This window comes from Anabrus simplex, chromosome 2 (genome assembly GCF_040414725.1).
Source record: "Anabrus simplex isolate iqAnaSimp1 chromosome 2, ASM4041472v1, whole genome shotgun sequence".
Classification (NCBI taxonomy): domain Eukaryota; kingdom Metazoa; phylum Arthropoda; class Insecta; order Orthoptera; family Tettigoniidae; genus Anabrus; species Anabrus simplex.
Window position 1 is genome coordinate 863,521,342 of NC_090266.1, and position 21,150 is coordinate 863,542,491.

Sequence of the window (21,150 nt, forward strand, 5' to 3'; positions counted from 1 at the left end):
TGAATGTCAGATTGGTGATACAAAGCTAGAACAGGTCGATAATTTCAAGTATTTAGGTTGTGTGTTCTCCCAGGATGGTAATATAGTAAGTGAGATTGAATCAAGGTGTAGTAAAGCTAATGCAGTGAGCTCGCAGTTGCGATCAGCAGTATTCTGTAAGAAGGAAGTCAGCTCTCAGACGAAACTATCTTTACATCGGTCTGTTTTCAGACCAACTTTGCTTTACGGGAGCGAAAGCTGGGTGGACTCAGGATATCTTATTCATAAGTTAGAAGTAACGGACATGAAAGTAGCAAGAATGATTGTTGGTACAAACAGGTGGGAACAATGGCAGGAGGGTAATCGGTATGAGGAGATAAAGGCTAATTTAGGAATGAACTCGATGGATGAAGCTGTACGCATAAACCGGCTTCGGTGGTGGGGTCATGTGAGGCGAATGGAGGAGGATAGGTTACCTAGGAGAATAATGGACTCTGTTATGGAGCGTAAGAGAAGTAGAGGGAGACCGAGACGACGATGGTTAGACTCGGTTTCTAACGATTTAAAGATAAGAGGTATAGAACTAAATGAAGCCACAACACTAGTTGCAAATCGAGGATTGTGGCGACTTTTAGTAAATTTTCAGAGACTTGCAGACTGAACGCTGAAAGGCATAACAGTCTATAATGATAATGTATGTATGTATGTATGTATGTATGTATGTATGTATGTATGTATGAATGTATGTATGTATTATTATTATTATTATTATTATTATTATTATTATTATTATTATTATCATTATTATAATGATAGCAACAACAATGATAATACTAACCCTATCTAGCTAGTAGATAATAATAAGGGAACACTAGGAATAAAGCAGGGGAATTGCAGCGTGTTTTTGACCTGACCAGGGTGAGGGAGGGGGGCGTGGCATAATGGAGGGTCAGCGGACTGGCAGCTGATTTGGATACCAGCCAATGAAAGAATAATGTTTTTAAAACGCCTCGCGTTATATACTGGAATGGAGACAAAGCAGGACTTCATTACGATAAGTTCCAAAAATGTAATTCTTAAGTGTTTAGACAGAAATAAACATAAGTATTTTAAAATATTGAATGTGACTTGGTATCATCTGATGATGTTCTTTTAAGAACAAAGTATGTCATTCTTTGTTTAATCGTTTATTCCTTGGTTAATAGTGTGGTTTTTTTTTTTACATGTATGTTACGTTGTAACATAGACCTCTGGCATCTTGTTGGCGTTACCCGTTTTATATCTTTATGTACGAGTATAATATATAATAGCGAATGAGCTGGCTGCACGTATTTGTGAGCTTGTTTCGGGAGTAACAACACATAAGTTACAGGTTTTCAGCTCCGATGGGATGTCAAGGAGTTGTGAGGGACAAAGTAGAGGCAGTGACCTCAGTTAAGCTACAGCCAAGATCCATGCCTGCACCTTAAATGAGAAACCACGAAAAAACTTCTTCACAGCTGCCCACGTACGAATACAAACCCATCATCTCCAGATTACAAGCTTACCGCGCAATCAACTCCCTCGGTCTTTTGAATTCAAACTGGGAATTGTATTACTGTTATTAACTCCTTGTTGTCTCCTGTGAGCAACTGTTTACAGATAGCTCCAAATTCTCGCTCATTCTTTCCTACTGTATATTATGTAATGATTTACAAAGTTGTTCCTTTGATTCGTTCTCTCTCTCTCTCTCTCGTCAAGTTAACTGTTCACTGTCATTGAATGGTGCAACAAATTGTAATTCCCTTCCATAACGCACACGTTGGAATAGACTAGATTGTTGAACAACAACGCCACAGCTTGAAAAAAGTACACGATCTGGATGAGGAAAATACACTTATCTAGGTCAAACAGTCCACGATCCACTTACACCGATCTAGTTACAAATAGTAATTGGATACAACGAAAGGCTGTGAAATATACACGGAAGAAATATGACATCGCAATGTGTGGTAGCTGAAAGATTACCGCACCCTATCGTCGTTTACCGGGGATCTAACACCTTGAATCTTCCAGTTGAGAAGACGACTCCCTGCTGGTTGAACCACTGCGGCTGTTAATAATAATAATAAATTAAACGTCCCTTAGACCAAAAGTAGACTTAAACGGAAACAGAGAGCAGGTATTTCTTCTTTTAAAATTATTGCTAACATTTCACTGATCTCATAACCCTTGTAAGCAGTCATAAGTGTCGGAAAATGGTGCCGATATTTGACCCCAAAAACATGAGTATCTAACCGCCAGCACCACTCAGCAGCTCCCTTGTGAATCTTTAAAATTGTTGACAATGAAATAACCCCATGCGACATTTAGTGAGTAAAACGAAAGTTGTAAAACGTTACCAATTATTACTTTTTTTTTTTTTTTTTTGCTAGTTGCTTTACGTCGCGCCGACACAGATGGGTCTTATGGCGACGATGGGACAGGAAAGGCCTAGGAATGGGAAGGAAGCGGCCGTGGCCTTAATTAAGGTACAGCCCTAGCATTTGCCTGGTGTGAAAATGGGAAACCACGGGAAACCATCTTCAGGGCTGCCGACAGTGGGGTTCGAACCTACTATCTCCCGAATACTGGATACTGGCCGCACTTAAGCAACTGCAGCTTTCGAGCTCGGTACCAATTTATTTTATTGAGCTTAAGTAGTACATAACTGTATCATTTTTCTATGTTCTATCCGCTACGTTCAGTTCGGTCCTCCAGCGCTTACAAAATGCATCGACTCCTCTAGAAAAGAGGCCTTCTTTGGGCAGCCACTCATGCACTGCCATCATCATCGTCATCACGGAACATCCTTCCTCCTAGTGCCTCCTTGAGTGGCCCAAACATGTGCTGTACTACCGGCGAGATTTGGTAAATACGGTGGATGTGGAAAACATCCGAATTACAGGTGTTAGATGGTCACAACTGTTGCACGGGCAGTATGAGGCCAAGCATTGTCATGATGCTGCCTTAAAAACCGTGTCGATAGCTGCAGTCGCTTAAGTGCGGCCAGTGTCCAGTATTCGGGAGATAGTAGGTTCGAACCCCACTGTCGGCAGCCCTGAAAATGGTTTTCCGTGGTTTCCCATTTTCACACCAGGCAAATGCTGGGGCTGTACCTTAATTAAGGCCACGGCCGCTTCCTTCCAACTCCTAGGCCTTTCCTAATCCCCATCGTCGCCATAAGACCTATCTGTGTCGGTGCGACGTAAAGCCCGTAGCAAAAAAAAAAAAAAACCGTGCCTTGTTATACTGCATGGTCATTCATCGACTGATTTCAGTAGTTTTCGGACTTTCAATACTCAAAAACCGAGTTACAGACCACTGTTCTTCTTACATGCATTCCTGAAGTGGGGGTGGCCATAGCTACACTGGTACTGCGATGTGTTTGCTTGCCTACACGGTGCTGCCGCCTATAGGATATATGTTAAAGCTTTTGTAACAATACTGCCAACGGACAGAACTGTGGTACGATATTTAGAAATTTTATTAAACATTTAAAGTTTTAATTTGACTCACCTGAGTAATTTTCGATTCCCTCATTACGCTCATGGTATTTTCATTGATCCAATATGCCATGTTGGAAGGAATATGTACCCTACTTAGGGGATTTGTATACAGTACGTTGCTATAGATTCAATTTGAAGGCTAGGGACATCCCCGTGTACTTCTGCTCTTGTTGTCGGAATGAAAACCTATCTAGGTACACTGGGGCAGAGTGATATTATATTTTTTTAATAACTTTATAACTTTGCTTTACGTCGGACCGACACAGATAGGTCTTTATGGCGATGATGGGATAGAAACGGGCCAGGAGTGAAAAGGAAGCGACCGTGGCTTTAATTAAGGTACAGCTCTAGCACTTGTCTGGTGTAAATGAGAAACCACGGAAAACCATCTTCAGTGCGGCCGAAAGTGAGGTACGAACACATTACCTCCCGAATGCAAGCTCATAGCTACGCGACCTTAACCGCACGGCCAACTCGCTCGGTAAAAGAGGTACTTTCCCAATTTTTGTAGTGAAATGAGATATTAGTAGGGCACATATTAATGTATTTTTGAAGAGTGTATTTGGCATTTTTTTTTTTGTCTTTAAGCAGCTACTCATTGAAAGAAGTATTGAATAAACAACTGTAACTGTAACATCTGAAGGTCAGTGACCGTTGATGCCCCATTAACAGGACATAGGACAATAGAGGATACTTCACTATCTATGATATAAACACGATGGTGTGAGAAATAAATAACCGTATAATAAACAAAATTTCAGATGACAGTTAGCATAATAACTACTACAGCTAACATGTTTTCATTCCTCCCCTGAAGGGGGAGGCGGGCCTCTTAGACGGTGACGCCGTCTCGCGGCCAGGAGATTTGTGACGGTGAAGGAGATGCTCGGAGAAGGTGATGGGGTTGGCGGCCGTGGCCACCCCTCCTCCGCTCGGTTGGCCGGTCAGAGTGCAGAGCCGTTGGACCACGGATCAGCCGTGGCCACTTATGGGCCGAAACCCACTCTGAATCTACCGACTTAACACAATAATATTCAGTATTGATGATACTCTGATCTCTGATGAGAGACAGTTTTTACAATACAGTGTATCTTATGATATCAGCTAGAGCAAGTTTGTTGCTTTTTTCGTCTGCCTCTGCCTCAATTTTGTCTTTGACAGTATGAAAGCGACTGGGTCGTGAACACTGCTGGTTACGCTATACCTTATGCACAGCCTCCCTGTGACAGAGGTGTTCAAGTTTTGTTCGCAGGGTCAGCATTTGTGTACATTTCAGAAGGTTTGGTAGACTGATAACTTATGTAATAATTACTGGCTCGGTGAGGAAAACAACGGGAAACTACCTTTCTCAATCTCCAGAAAGCGTTTTTAGCGACCCCTAGGCTTTCTCTTGATACCTGATGAAGGAGCTGTTGGGAATCCAAGTAGTCTTTGGGTCGAGGAGTCAAAATTCATTGACGACGCTTAAGCCTTCCTCAGTAAAATGTGAATGAGTTAGAGAGGAACATAATAATAATAATAATAATAATAATAATAATAATAATAATAATAATAATAATAATACATTGTATTTACATCTCACTAACTGCCTTCACGGTCTTTGGAGGTGACGGGTACCAGAATTGTCCCATACGAGTTTATTTTACGTGCCGGTAAATCTACCGCCACGAGGCTAGCTCAACTGAGACTTCAAATACCACCGGACTGAGCAGAAATCGAAACCATCAACTTGACCTCTGTTATCTGAACCATTCTCTCTGGCTATTATTATCATTATTATTATTATTATCATCATCATCGAAATGAGTGAAGATTTTTTGCTAGTTGTTTTACGTCACACCGACACAGACATGTCTTATGGTGACGATGGGATAGGAAAGGCCTAGGATTTGGAAGGAAGCGGTCATGGCGTTAATTAAGGTACATCCCCAGCATTTGCCTGGTGTGAAAATGGAAAACCACGGAAAACCATCTTCAGGGGTGCCGACAGTGGGAATCGAACCCACTATCTCCCAGATGGAAGCTCACAGCCGCGCGCCCTAACCACACGGCCAACTCGCCCGGTGAGTGAAGATTTGTGCCACTCAGTCATATACCTTGGAAAGGTTACTTGCAAAACTATCGGCAGTTATGTGCAAGTATTTATGTACACCTTGTGCTACCGTCTCCATTTTTAGTAATATAAGTGCACTGGTGTTACTTTTCTAGTCATCAGTATACCTGCGTTCTCTTCTGTGAATAACAGTATATGAACCATGAATATGGGTCTGTGTATTTACTTGTTTTGGCGTATTCAGGGTTCATCAACTTACTGTGGCTTGCTGCAAGGAAATCATTCAATCTCAGCCAATGTTTGCCGGTTACATATCCAGTTTACGAGACCGTGGGTTGGGAACGTACGTGCTCGAACGAAAGATTGAATGAAATTTGTTGGCGTCTTGTTCTGAACAATAGATGTCAAATAAGTTCCAGGCATTTTATTATTCTGCTATGAACAATGAATGTTTGCAAATTTACCCCCCATTAGCCATGCGTACGAGGCACTTGTAGATGGCAGCACGAGTCTCCGCCCCAGCAGATGAGCTTGGGCACGTAGAACCGCCGCCGAGTACAGAGGGTGACAGGAGCTGAAGCCGAGCAGGGTAACGAAAATAAGCAACGTTTTGCTTCGTTCCTTGGGTAAGTCTTATACATCATTGTTCCTGTGTAACTGCGACATTTTGTATAACCGCAAGGCCAGGAACTGATAAATTAGAGGGGAATGTTCAGTATTTATGTACCGATATTAACAACACTGAAAGTATGATTAAATATATAAAATCGAATTAAATTCCATATATTAAAGAAATGCAGGTGGAGTGGCGAAAAACATGACGAAGCAAAATAATGAAATAGTTTTCACTCGCTTACACCAGTTGTCACGGAGATTAAGACGATAAAATTCAGAACAATGAAAGGTACAGAATAATGCCCTAAACCACAGTTTTATACCTTCTGGAGGGTTGTCCTAAAATATATATCATAACATTCATAGCACCATATTGTTCATTTGATTATCTTGCGTACTTAATAAACCATAGTGAATTAAACTTCAAAATTATTAAGAATATCTAGTAACAGATGGCAGGGAATTGTCTAGTATTCGTGGATTGTATCTACTCACTACATAATCCTGACTCTCGGGTAAATGTAATGGACTTCTGCGTTACTGGCCAAACACAATGTGCGTGTTGGGTCACATTCCTTCACGAAAATTTAAAGCTAATGTTCAAACGTTGGAACCCCGCGCCAAAATGACTTTCGCTGACCATCCTTAGTATTGGACGCCTAATTTTACTCAGTTAGTACCTATGTTTAACTCCTGAAACACCTTTAACATGATTAGTCTCAAACTAGAACAGATATCGCAATAATGCAGGATATAAGTGTATTAAATTTTTTTTTGTAAGTTGCTTTACGTCGCACCGACACGGATAAGTCTTATGGCGACGATGGGACAGGAAAGGGCTAGGAATGGGAATAAAGCGGCCGTAGCCTCAATTAAGGTACAGCCCGAGCATTTGCCTGGTGTGAAAATGGGAAATCACGGAAAACCATCTTCTGGGCTGCCAATAGTTGGGTTCGAACCCACTATCTCCCGAATACTGGATACTTGCCGAACTTAAGCGACTGCATCTATCGAGCTCGGTCATTTTTTAATTTTTTTATGCTCATACCCATAACGAAATGCTTAGAGCAAGTTTCGCTCGATGCATGATACAGGCAGTCGGTTTAAATTTACAAACCAAGAAAGAGATGAAAAATCATTATTTGATATCTTTGACACCGAGAAACGTTATATCTTTGATATACCCATCTACATGACCTCCTGCACCTGTTAGCAGGCATGCAAAATGTTTGCGGAGGCATTGTTATTACCTATGCCAGCACTATCATTTAAAAATCTCCTACAAAGTTTGTGCCTGTCAACTAGAGTTCCTTCCATTTCTACTTATACATGTTTTTCTTTCAGGAAGAAATTTGAAATTCCTCTTTTACTTCCATATTGTGTAGATAAACATAACTGTTTTGTGCTGCGTGATCTAAATCGTTGTTTGTTGTTGCAAGTTGCTTTACGTCGCACCGACACAGATAGGCCAAAGACCTAGTCACATGTAATTCTAACTGCCGAGGAGGGGAGATTTTCGGCACTAACGTAGTACATCATCCCTGGGGTTAATCCGATCACGTGGTGCCTTTTTGCCACGTTCTTTCATTATTACTCGCAATGTAGAAATTCACGCGGTGCATTATTGTACCGACTTTCTTATTTTCCCGGGAATATGAACGTTCAAAATATGGCGTAAATGTTGGGTTTATTACCTTTTTTCATAATTTGCTTTACGTCGCACCGAACAGATAGGTTTTATGGCGACGACGGAATAGGAAAGGCCTAGGAATGGGAAGGAAGCGGCAGTGGCGTTAATTATGGCACAGCTCCAACATTTGACTGGTGTAAAAATAGGAAACCACGGAAGACCATCTTCAGGGTTGTCGACAGTGGGGTTCGAACCCACTATCTCCCGGATACAAGCTCACAGTTGCGTACCCCTAACCGCACGGCTAACTCGCCCGGTTTGCGTAAATGTGAAGTAACTTTAAATACAATTAATATTGAGAAGGAACTACATTAAATGCTATTGCTTGATAAATAGATAATAAAGGACAAAATAATAGGTATATCTTGTGTCCTTTCTGAATCACCAAAAGAGAGGACCAAATGGTTCTTAGTAAGTCAAATGTGAAGAAAATTGGTAACTTACGAGAACCTATCTTATGAAGAAGGGAGTGCGCGTTACGAGTTGTCTACTCCTGTAAACTGTATATGGGTCACCCACTGAGCCAGAGAGAGAGAGGGAGAGAGAAAAGCTAAGGTAAACAGAGCAACAGGTTGCAGTCTGGAGCCAGCCGTTCATTCAAGAGAAGTTCAGAGTACGATGGGTGTAGCTCCCCTCATAATTTGCCCAGCGGGAGAACAATGTGATCAAACAGACGTAGACTGAGTGGCCAAGTGAATGACCAGGTGTAACTCTAAACGTTTTTACTAAACACCACCAAACTTATACCCAGTCACACAGAATTCGTACAGGTAGTTAATGCTTCTTTTGGAATAGTTTAAGAATATTAGAACAGATTTTTTTGCATATTTATATTTCCAGATCAGTGGATACTTATTCACTTATTCCAAGCCAATCTAAAATATCTTAAAAATTATAATTAAGAAATGAATGTCTTTATAACTTGGATTTATTTTTGTTTGTTTACCGGCGGGAGAGCAGTCACAAGATAGAAAACAATGGTCATTCAATATTCAAGCTAACAGGAAGTTTGCCGTCATATTTTGGGGCAGGAAACCAAACAATTCATGTTCCCATTCTTCAGACGTTATCCGAGGAAAACTCTGCATTCGTAGATCATTAATTTCAAAGAACCGAATGGATGGCTGTGTGGTTTGGGTCACGTAGCTATCAGCTTGCATTCGGGAGATAGTGGGTTCGTACCCCACTGTGAAGATAGTTTTCCGTTGTTTCTCATTTTCATACCAGACAAATGCTGGGGCTGTACTTTAATTACGGCCACGATCGCTTCCTTCCTTCTCCTGGTACTTTCCTATCCCATCTGTGTCCGTGCGACCAAAAGCAAACTGTAAAATCAAGATTAAGTATACATGTTTAATAAACCTTAAATGGTCATTTAGTGGAGTAATTACACTAGTGGTACTACATACGGTAAACCTCATGATGATTCCTTATTGACTTCAGAATTATAAGAAAAACATTACTCCTAAGAGATATCTGTATTCTGTCCACCTTTCAATACAACATTGAGAAAACTTTGCCCTATGAGTAAAAAGTACGTACTTCAGTCCTTACAACACCACCTTCAGTTGGCTATCAATCAATCAATCAATCAATCAATCAATCAATCAATCAATCAATCAATCAATCAATCAATCAATCAATCAATCAATCAATCAATCAATCAATCAATCAATCAATCAATCAATCAATCAATCAATCAATCAATCAATCAATCAATCAATCAATCAATCAATCAATCAATCAATCAATCAATCAATCAGTTACTACTGATCTGCATTTAGAAGAGTCGCCCAGGTGGCAGATTCCCCATCTGTTATTTTCCTAGCCTTTTCTTAAATGATTGCAAAGAATTTGGAAATTTATTGAACATCCCCCATGGTAAGTTATTCCAATCCCTAGCTCCCCTTCCTATAAAGGAATATTTGCCCATTTTTTTTCCTCTTGAATTCTACCCTTATCTTCATATTGTGATCTTTCCTACTTTTTAAAGTCACTACTCAAACTTATTCGTCTACTGATGTCATTCCACGCCTTCTCTTCACTGACAGCTCGTAACGTACCACTTAGTCGAGCAGCTCTTCTCCTTTCTTCCAAGTCTTCCAGCCCAAACTTTGCAACATTTTTGTAATGCTACTCTTTTGCCGGAAATCACCCAGAACAAATCGAGCTGGTTTTCTTTGGACTTTTTTCCCAGTTCTTGAATCAAGTAATCCTGGTGAGGGTCCCATACGTTGGAACCATACTCTAGTTGGGGTCTTACCAGAGGCTTATATGCCCTCTCCTTTACAGCCTTACTACAACCCCTAAATACCCTCATAACTACGTGCAGAGATCTGAACACTTTATTTACAATCATATTTATGTGACTACCCCAATTAAGATCTTTCCTTATACAGTATTAACACCTAGGTACTTAACAATGATCCATAAAAGGAACTTTCACCCCATCAATGCAGTCATTAAATAATTCTGAATCAGCGTGAGCGCTACCCTTTCCCGGTCTGTACACTCCCAATACATCAAGTTGCCTATTATCTTTAGTGATGACCCTTACACCTAGAATTTCATGTTTGTCATCTTTCACTTCTTCGTAGGTTACAAGTTCTTCTTTCACCAGAATGAATACTCCACCTCCTACCATTCCTACCCTATCTGTAAAGCTAGTACAACAGACGGGATGCATTGTTAAGCACTACTACAAAACAATGAATACCATATATAAAATTTTGTGTTGTGAAATTAAATGTTCACTAAAATATAGCGTGAGTGTTTAAAAGCCATCTTCTTGCAATACTTAATACAAAATTCGCACTGTTCTAGCACAAATATAAAATGGTTATGTTGATGAAGCCATCTTGTCACATTGCTGGTGTTGCCGAGAATGCGACAGTCCACAGACTGGTTTGATGCAGATCTCCATGCCACCCTATCCTGTGATATTCTTTTCATTTCTACGTACCTGCTGCATCCTAAATCTGCTACTTGCTTTGCATCGCACCGACACAGATAGGTCTTATGGCGACGAAGGGACAGGAAAGGCCTAGGAATGGGAAGGAATCGGCCGTGGCCTTAATTAAGGTACAGGCCCAGCATTTGCCTGGTGTGAATATGGGAAACCACGGAAAACCATCTTCAGGGCTGCCGACAGTGGAGTTCGAATCCACTATCTCCCGGATGCGAGCTCACAGCTGCGCGCTCGTAACAGCACGGCCTACTCGCCCGGTTCTTAGATCTGGTCTAATCTTCTTGTTATATTCATACCTTGGTCTAACCCTACCATTCTTACCCCCTACACTTCCTTCAAAGACCAACTGAACAAGTCCTGGGTGTCTTTCTAGCTACTATCATTCTACCTTCTCTCACCAATTCGTTTCAGTATTCCTCCATTCGTGATTCGATCTATTCATCTCGCCTTCAGCATTCTTCTGTAACACCACATTTCAAAAGCTTCTACTCTTTTTCTTTTTGAACTAGTTACCGTCCATGTTTCACTTCCGTACAATGCCACATTCCAGACGAAAGTGTTCAAAAACGTCTTCCTAATTCCCATATCAGTGCTCGAAGTGAGCAATTTTCTTTTCGTAAGGAAGGTCTTCACTTTTGCTAGTCTGCATTTTATACCCTCCTTACTTCTGCCATCGTTAGTAATTTTACTACCCAAGTAGCAGTATTCATCTACTTCACTTAATACATCATTTCCTAATCTAATAATACCTGCATCACCTGACTTCGTTCGACTGCACTCCATTACTTTTTTTTTACTTACTTATCTTCATCTTGTACTCCTTACACCGGGCGAGTTGGCCGTGCGCATAGAGGCGCGCAGCCGTGAGCTTGCATCCGGGAGATAGTAGGTTAGAATCCCACTATCGGCAGCCCTGAAGATGGTTTTCCGTGGTTTCCCATTTTCACACCAGGCAAATGCTGGGGCTGTACCTTAATTAAGGCCACGGCCGCTTCCTTCCAACTCCTAGGCCTTTTGCTATCCCATTGTCGCCATAAGACCTATCTGTGTCGGTGCGACGTAAAGCCCCTAGCAAAAAAAAAAAAAAATGTACTCCTTACACAAGACTTCGTCCATATCATTCAGCGATTTCTCCAGACACTCTGCAGCCTCAGATACAATAACAATATCATCGGCAAATCTCAGAGTTTTGATTTCCTCCCCTTGGACTGCGATTCCCTTTCCAAATTCCTCTTTGATTTTATTTACTACCTGTTCTATATAAACATTGAAAAGGAGGGGGAGACAAACTGCAGCCTTGCCTCTCTCCTTTCTGGATTGCTGCTTCTTTTTCAAAGCCCTAGATTCTTATTACTGCAGACCGATTTCTATACGGATTGTAGATAATTCTTCGTTCTCAGTATCTGATCTCGATCTCCTTCAGAATCTCGTATAGCTTAGTCCAATCAATATTATCGAATGCCTTATCTAGATCAACAGACGCCATGTACGTGAGGTTGTCCTTCTTCTAAGATCAGACGTAAAGTCAGGATTGCTTCACGTGTTCCCACGTTCCTTCTGAAGCCAAATTGGGCTTCTCACAACTCAGTTTCAACTTCATTTTCCATTCCACTGTAAATAATACGTGTTAAAATTTTGCTGGCGTGGGATACTAAACTAATGGTGCGGTAGTTTTCTTACTTGTCAGCATCGGCTTTCTTGGGAATAGGCATAACAACATTCTGCCGAAAATCGCATGGCACTTCTGTCTCATACATCTTACACACTAAATGAAGTAACCTAGAAGTGGTGGTTTCTCCTAAGGTAGTCAGTAATTCAGAGAGAATATCATCGATTCCAGATGTCTTGTTCCTGTTTAGGCCTCTCAAAGTTCTGTCGAATTCTGACCTCAAAATTGGGTCCCCCATTTCATCAGCACCAATAGTTTTTTCTAGTTACAGAAACAGATCATCTACGTCTTTACCTTGATACAACTGTTGGATATGATCCTGCCACGTTTTTGCCTTGTCTTCTTTCCCTAGATGTGGTTTTCCATCTAAGCTCTTAATATTCATACACCTAGTTTTCCTTTCTCCAAAGGTTTCCTTGATTTTCCTGTATGCAGCATCTACATTTCCAAGGACCATACAACCTTCAACAACCTTTCACTTCTCCTTCAGCCATTCTTCCTTAGCTCTCCTGCACTTCCTATTCACTTCATTCCTTAATCGCCTGTATTCTTTGCTGCCTTCTTAATTTTTTTGCATTCTTGTATTTTCGTCGTACATCGATCGGGTCTAGTATCTCCTGAGTTATCCATTGATTTTTAGTTTATCTTCCCTTAAAAGAAATTGTTGGTTACGTTCTATTCGTCAAATGGACCGAATATGTTAAGTTGGTTGTCGAAATTTGTCTTAGTTTAACTGTAGTAGATCTTTATATTCGTAGAACGGAGCTTACGTGATGAGATGAGAGCACGGAAAGATCACTTGTTCAGACTGACCAGTAGTCCCTATGTTTATAGGAGTCTAGAAAATAAAAGAAAAACTTCGTGAGTTCGTGAGAGAAAAAAATTATAAAAATCGTTGTTGCCGGGACAAAACTCCTATGTGATAAAATGTTTGAAGATATACTGACCCGCAGCACATACATTATGAAGAGCGGTAATGTCTTGACAATATTCACACAATATTGTACCTGAGATGACAGAACCTTACGAGCCAAAGTTCTAAGCTAAAATATTTCACATAGGATGTTTTGTCCCGGCAGCGATGATTTGCTAAAGTTAGGTACTCATTCCCTGTCGTTCGGTCCCTCTGCAACAAGATGACTTCATCAACATAACCATTTTATATTTGTGTGAATTTAGCATTATGACTTTCAAATAGGACTTTTAAACACTCATGCTATATTTTTTAATGAAATTGTAATTTCACAACACATGGTCATTTTACGAATCATATTCATAGTTTTCCAGTAATGTTTAGTAATGCATCCTGTAATTTTTACTAGCCAGCTGAAGATGGTCTAATAAGGACAGAAATACATACTCATGATAAAACGTCTTTCATTATTTACTTATAGTGTGAAGGTTTCTCAATATTGTATTGAAAGGTGGACACAATACAATTGTCCCTTAGGAGTCAATTTTTGTAAAACTCTAGGATTATATAAATAAAGAGAACAGGACTCCTCTCTTTGATCTGCACCGAAACGTACTGGTTTTCATGTCCCGGTCATACAGTCAAGCAACTCCCACATCCCTAGGTTTACGTTACGGCGCGTGCCGTACAAGGATGTAAACATTCAAGATTAATGGTTTGAATGCAGACAAGAACAACTTCCGAAACATATGCTGTGATGGTTCCTCAACGTGTTATTCTGCACGCTGGTATTTTTTCCAAATCTTGTGGGATCTTTATGAACCCTAGAAATTCAGCTAATTCATCATTACCAAGTTAATACTAAATAGCACCATCCCCTATGGATAATGTATTAAAATAAGATCTGTCTCTTAAAAATGTTTTCTAAGGGATCGTTAGGATTAGCCTGAGTTAGTTTAAATGTATACTATTTTCAGTATAATATAGAAAAAAATATGCAATTGTTCAAATCACTTTTTTCTAGAAGATCCTCGAAGAAAAACCTCCATGAGAAGATAATCTTCAGATATATTATTCAGAGATGAGCTATTGGGTTACGTGAGTAGGTAAAAAGAGCCTTATTTATACTAAAATAATTGGAAATTCTAGTCTTCATAGTCCAGTCCATTAGGATTCATTTCCTCGTCCTCAACTACCTCCCGGCCAACTGTGTTGCCTCATTCTCCTTCAGCCAGTCAGAACAGACAGACGCGATAGTGACTTCGGGCGGAAGTTCTAGAGAACACTCGAACCGAGTCCCTGCCATCATGATCGCAGTGCACATTATACACTATCAAGTAAATAATGAAAAGCATTTTACCACTGTTAATTGGAAGATATTGTCTCGATAATGAAGTCCTTGAGAATGTCCTTGTTGACCAGTGGAGGTGTGAGATTATCCCATGAGATAGCATTTCAATGTATCACTGACCCTATATTTGAGGTACGCATGATTTCTAGACTCTGTCTGAGCACGTTGCGAACAATTTTCAGAGATACTGTCAATTTTCACCTTGCAAGTGGTTAAAATATATCCGCCGGGCTGAGTGGCTTAGACGGTTAAGGCGCTGGCCTTCTGACCCCGACTTGGCAGGTTCGATCCTGGCTCAGTCCGGTGGTATTTGAAGGTGCTCAAATACGTCAGCCTCGTGTCGGTATATTTACTGGCACGTTAAAGAACTCCTGCGGGACTAAATTCCGGCACCTCGGCGTCTCCAAAACCGTAAAATAGTAGTTAGTGGGACGTAAAACAAATAACATTATTATTATAAAATATATCCGATGTGTTCAGACTGGAACATCTAAACATATACCTGCTTTAAACGTCCTAAGCTTTTCGAACAACCCAATAGATTGGGCATATGCAATGGTAATATGTAAAAGAAATTTACTCTTATCAAACGTTAAATTTATTCAAGTCTCAACGTTATAAAACAACTGTAACTCTAGGCAAAATAGGAGGTTCTTTACAGTGCATCTATGTTCATCCCAGACCATAAGACACTAGTTAGTATTTCTTTTTTTAACAATTTTGATTTTCGCCACACCAACACAGACATATTTTGTGGCGAAGATGGGGTAGGAAAGGGCTACGAGTGGGAAGGGAAAAAGCCGTGGCTTTAATTAAGATACAGCCCCAGCATTTGCCTCGTGTGAAAATGGGAAACCACGGAAAATCTTCTTTAGGACTGCTGACGGTGGGGTTCGAACACACTATCTCCGGAATGCAAGCTCACAGCTGCGTGACCTTAACCGCATGGCTACCTGCTCGGTTCTTTTTATTGATATAGGGGATAATTAAGAAATGACTAGCTGGTGAACACCATCTTTTCCTTAAGTACGTGTCCACCTCCGTAGTGTAATGGTTAGAACTATTAGCTGCCTTCCTCGGGGGCCCAGGTTCGGTTTCCTGTAATGCCAGAGATTTGATACTAACAGGAGCGCTGGTATGTGGTTGAAAAGCTACATGCAGCCCACCTCCCTTGAGGGTGCGCCTGAAATGAGCTGCAGATCCTGGAGGAATACGAAGACTGGAGTTTACTTTCCTTTATTTAAATGAGGTATGTTGCTACACTATAACTGTGAGTGATAATACTAGCAAATGTGACAGTTACATTAATGTCTCTGGAAATAAACCACTATGGTCGGCAAAGATATATGAATATTCTCCATTTTATAGTCATATCATTGAAACTTATTTTTATCAGGTCTGTTCTTCGAACAGTTAAGTATTCAATGACTCCAGCCGTCCTTGATGAATACAAATTATTCAATTTCTGCCTACAGAATGCACTCGAACGATATCAGCAGTACGAACCTCAGCCAATATATGATTGAATTTTGATTCCTAGTCTTAGCAACTCATTAACCATATAAGGAAATGAAAAGAGTAATAGAAAATTAAATTGACTATATACATTTCATGTTCATCTGAATTATCCACATAACAGGACATGAACCCAATTTTTCTTGAATCTATTTTCGAATTGTTCGAAATTTAAAGTTTAATTTTAGTGGTATATTTTTGTCAAATCGTAAGCAGTAGAGTAATGGATTTTCGTACACGGATCATGTCATATTATCTTCACTCAGGCCCTGACAAGCATTTTGTGTAATGTAAAACATGGAAGGTTCCCATTCAGGTAATACCCGTCATCTCTTCCCTTCTCGATTCGCAGTACCACATCACGTTACACTACAATTAGTAGAAATAAAGTAAGCCTAGTTTTTCTCTGATAAATTGTTCCAAATCTATTGGCGTATTAAGGTTTACCGCAATGAAAGTTGTGCGAGTTGTGACATATTGGTTTGTGGCATTTAAGTACAAAAGCTCCTGTGAGCTCGGAAGGCATGTCGCTAGGGGAATCGCAATTCGGTCTGTTGCTTTATCATACAGCACTGGTTTACCGTAATTTTCGTCTCTAAATATTCTTCCGAGTACAAAAACCTTCAAGCGACAGGGGCAATATTAATATTTCGTTGTGCGCCTCATTATCAACCGAACAACTCTATACTTTACACATCGTCCTTGAAGAAACAATACTTCGTGTCTTACTATGCTCTTCCTATCTATTATTTTCCTTAAGACTGATCACGCCTCCCAGCCACGTGTGGATATGCAGTCCATCAGAACAATGTCCGTTGTGCTCATTTCCCTATGCTAAGGTGTAAAGAAAATGAACGTTACCGTTCCGAACTGTAAGAATATATGTTTGCATGACGTATTTACGCACTGCTACAGTAGGCCTGAAATGTATTTAACGTTTATTTTACCCAAGATGTTTAATGCGAAGAAATTTTCCCCAAGATATTCAATGCAACGTGTGATTGTAAAGTCGCTCAAGGAAAGAATGAGCACTTGATATGTATAAATTCCCCACAGGTACACTTTTCTCAGAAAAAAATGATCCTATAGATGTATTGTTTTTTTGTGAGTATCCACAAGACATTTACCTACATGGGAGGTGAATTATGTGTTGTTGTTTGTCATAACTTGTTTGATGCGGCCTTCCATGCCACCCTAGCTTGTGCTAATCTTTTCATTTCTGCGTAACTACTGCGTCCTACATCTAATCTAATCTGCTTGTCTTATTTATACGTTGTCTACCCCTACCGTTGTTACCACCTACACTTCTCTCAAAAGCCAACTGAATAAGTCCTGGGTGTCTTAGGTTGTTTCCTATAATTCTATCTCTTCTTCTCACCAATTCGATTCATTATCTCTTCATTAGTGACTCGATCTATCCATTTCACCTTCAGGATTCTTCTGTAACACCACATTTCAAAAGCTTCTATTCACTTTCTTTCTGAGCTAGTTATTTTCCACGTTTCACTTCCATACAATGCCACGCTGCATGGGAAGGTTTTCAAAAACATCTTTCTAATTCCTACATCAATGTTCGAAGAGAGTAAATTTCTTTTCTTAACAAAAGCCTTTCTTGCTTGTGCTAGTCTGCATTATTTTCATATCCTTACTTTTACCACCACTACCCAGGTAACAATATTCATCTACTTCCTTTAAGACATCATTCTCTTACTTAATATTTCCTGCATCACCCGAATTCGTTCGACTGCACTCCATTTCTATTAATTTAGACTTATTTTAATCTTGTACTTCTTCCCCAAGACTTTGTCCATACCATTTCTCCAAATATGTTGCAGAGTCAGATAAAATAACCATATTTTCGGCAAATCTCAGGGTTTGTTTTCCTCTCCTTGGGTTTTGATTCCCTTTCCCAATTCATCTTTTGTTTCCTTTACCGCTTGTTCTATATAAACATTGAAAAGGAGTGGGAACAAACAGCAGCCTTGCCTCACTCGTTTATGCATTGCTGCTTCTTTTTCAAACCCTGTGAATTATATTGTTATAATAAATAAAAATAAGTTTGGCAAAGTATTAAATCTTAGGAACACACAATATCATGTGCTCATTGCTTTTTTTTAGTGGACTATTGTTTGAGAAACATAAATGGATTCAACTGTCTGAGACGTATTCGGGCCGAAATCACACATCACTGCTAGCAAATACCGTTTCACAAATTCACCATCACTAAACGGACGTGAAGAACGAGGAGTAATTAGAGCAACTTTATAACTGGCTCGAATTATTGCATCGGACGATGAAGCATCAGTATCCTATAATAAGGACAGGCATTAAGTTAGTTGGAGCTCATCTTGTATTACTAAAATGAAATGGCGTATGGCTTTTAGTGCCGGGAGTGTCCGAGGACAAGTTCGGCTCGCCAGGTGCAGGTCTTTTGATTTGACTCTCGTAGGCGACCTGCGCGTCGTGATGATGATGAAGACGACACATACACCCAGTCCCAGTGCCAGAGAAATTAACCAATGGTGGTTAAATTTCCCGACCCTGCCGGGAATCGAACCCGGGGCCCCTGTGACCAAAGGCTAGCACGCTAACCATTTAGTCATGGAGCCGGACATAATGGCAATTGACTAAAAATATCATAACCGGGCGAGTTGGCCGTGCGGTTAGGGGCGCGCAGATGTGAGCTTGCATCCGGGAGGTAGTGGGTTCGAACCCCACTGTCAGCAGCCCTAAAGATGGTTTTCCGTGGTTTGCCATTTTCACAGCAGGCAAATACTGGAGCTGTACTTTAATTAAGGCCACGGCCGCTTCCTTCCCACTCCTAGGCCTTTCCTATCCCACCGTCGCCGTAAGACCTATCTGTGTCGGTGCGACGTGAAGCAAATAGCAAATAAAAAAATCATAGTTGTAACCGAATGCGGTGGTAACCGAAGCCAGAGCTTTTCATTCTTGGTAATCTCTTATGACGAGCTTCACGGACATTCTTTTCTACAGTGCAATATTCTGCAATGTGATACGTCTTATTATGTCGTTCTAAGTGGAATCGCCGTGTTCTCGTAAGTAATGTCACACAACACACACTGAACAGAATACCCTCGACTAGCACAGACTAACTCGCTCTCCCAGAGAGGGTTAAATGGCCATCCTGGTCTTCGCTTTATTCCACTACATGCAGCCATATCGGACAACAAGGTACGGTACTGACCGAACGTAATTGTACTTGTGTTCGGAACGCTTGCATACTTTTATTCGCCAGCATGTGCACAGTCACCTCGACACATGTACGCGCAGACCGAGTTTGTCCAACCCTGACCTAGACTATAACATGACTCAGTTTTTAATGTATAAATTTTATTCTAATAATCAGACCCTGTTTGTCCGACTAGTTGGTTGAATGGTCAGCGTACAGGCCTTCGGTTCAGAGGGTCCCGGGTTCGATTCCCGGCCGGGTTGGGGATTTTAATCGCTTCTGATTAATTCTTCTGGCTCGAGGACTGGGTGTATTTGTCTGTCCCAACACTCTCTTATATCATCCTATTCAGACACCATACCACACTACCAACCACTACAGAAACACGAAATAGTGATTAAATCCCTCTATAAAGTGTTGGCGGCAGGAAGGGCATCTGGCAGTAAAACAGGACCAAATCCACATGTGCGACGCAGTTCGCACCCGCGACCCCATGGGTGTGGGGAAAAGCGGTAGCAAAAGAAAAAGAATAAGAATCAGACCCTGTTTCTAATCAAGAGCTCACACTTCAAAATTTCGACCTTATACCTCAATTTTACGTTATGACGAAACCCATTATATATTCCCTATTTACACGGATGTAGCTTTCCAAAGTATTTTCCGGATCACTGCTTCTGAAATCTCGAGCTAAATTCAGTGTCATAAAGGATTAGTTGTCGTCCTTCTTCTCCCAAAATAATATGTTCGATCCCGGCTCAGCTCGGCAGAGTGAGTTAGTGTTTAAATGTAACAACTGCTGGTCACTGGCTTCCGGCGCTTTAAAGAATTCCTGCAGGATAAATTTCTGAACTTCGGGCAACAATCAAAAGGACAGTAAATAAGTAAAATCGTAAAGGACTCGGGCGCTGTATTTATCATGCCTGTAACACGCTGTAAACACAGTTATGTACACTTTCGACCTGCGGATTGAATACAAGTTCATTGTTTGGACTTTACCGCATCCATGGGCAAAGAACACCGCCACCCATATCTCTAAATAATGACAGACGATTTTCAAACTTCGTAATACTTGAGGAAAGAACAGAAAATCCCACATGTCAAAACTAGCTCAGGGCGTATTTAAGGGATGATTCAACGAGCACAGTAGTGATTAACAATACGAATAGTAATAATAATAATAATAATAATAATAATAATAATAATAATAATAATAATAATAATAATAATAATAATAACGTCATGGATATGAAGTATTTGCAAATTTCGTGCTATGCATATTGTTCCTAAACGGATACCATTTTTTTTAATATTCGGCCGTGTAATTGCCCAGTGAATTACTTTTAAGGTACAATCCCCATCATCTGCGCTCATACGCACTGTGATCAAATATTCTGCACCTAATAGAGCTATGAGAGCTTATTTCATCACTGAGCGGAAGAAATCAAAGGACTCTAAATACTACATTACACGTCCCAGGTCGCGCACTGCGGATCATGATATTACCGTGATACGGTATACGTGTGCAATCAAAACAAAAGTTAATGTACGCTACGACGATGATTGTCTGAAACTAGTTGGGAAAGAAAATATAGAACTTTCTGTACTATACAGGGTGTACCAAAAGTCAAAGACAAAAATTTAGGAATGGATTCCTCACATAGAGAGAAGGAAAAAGGTTAT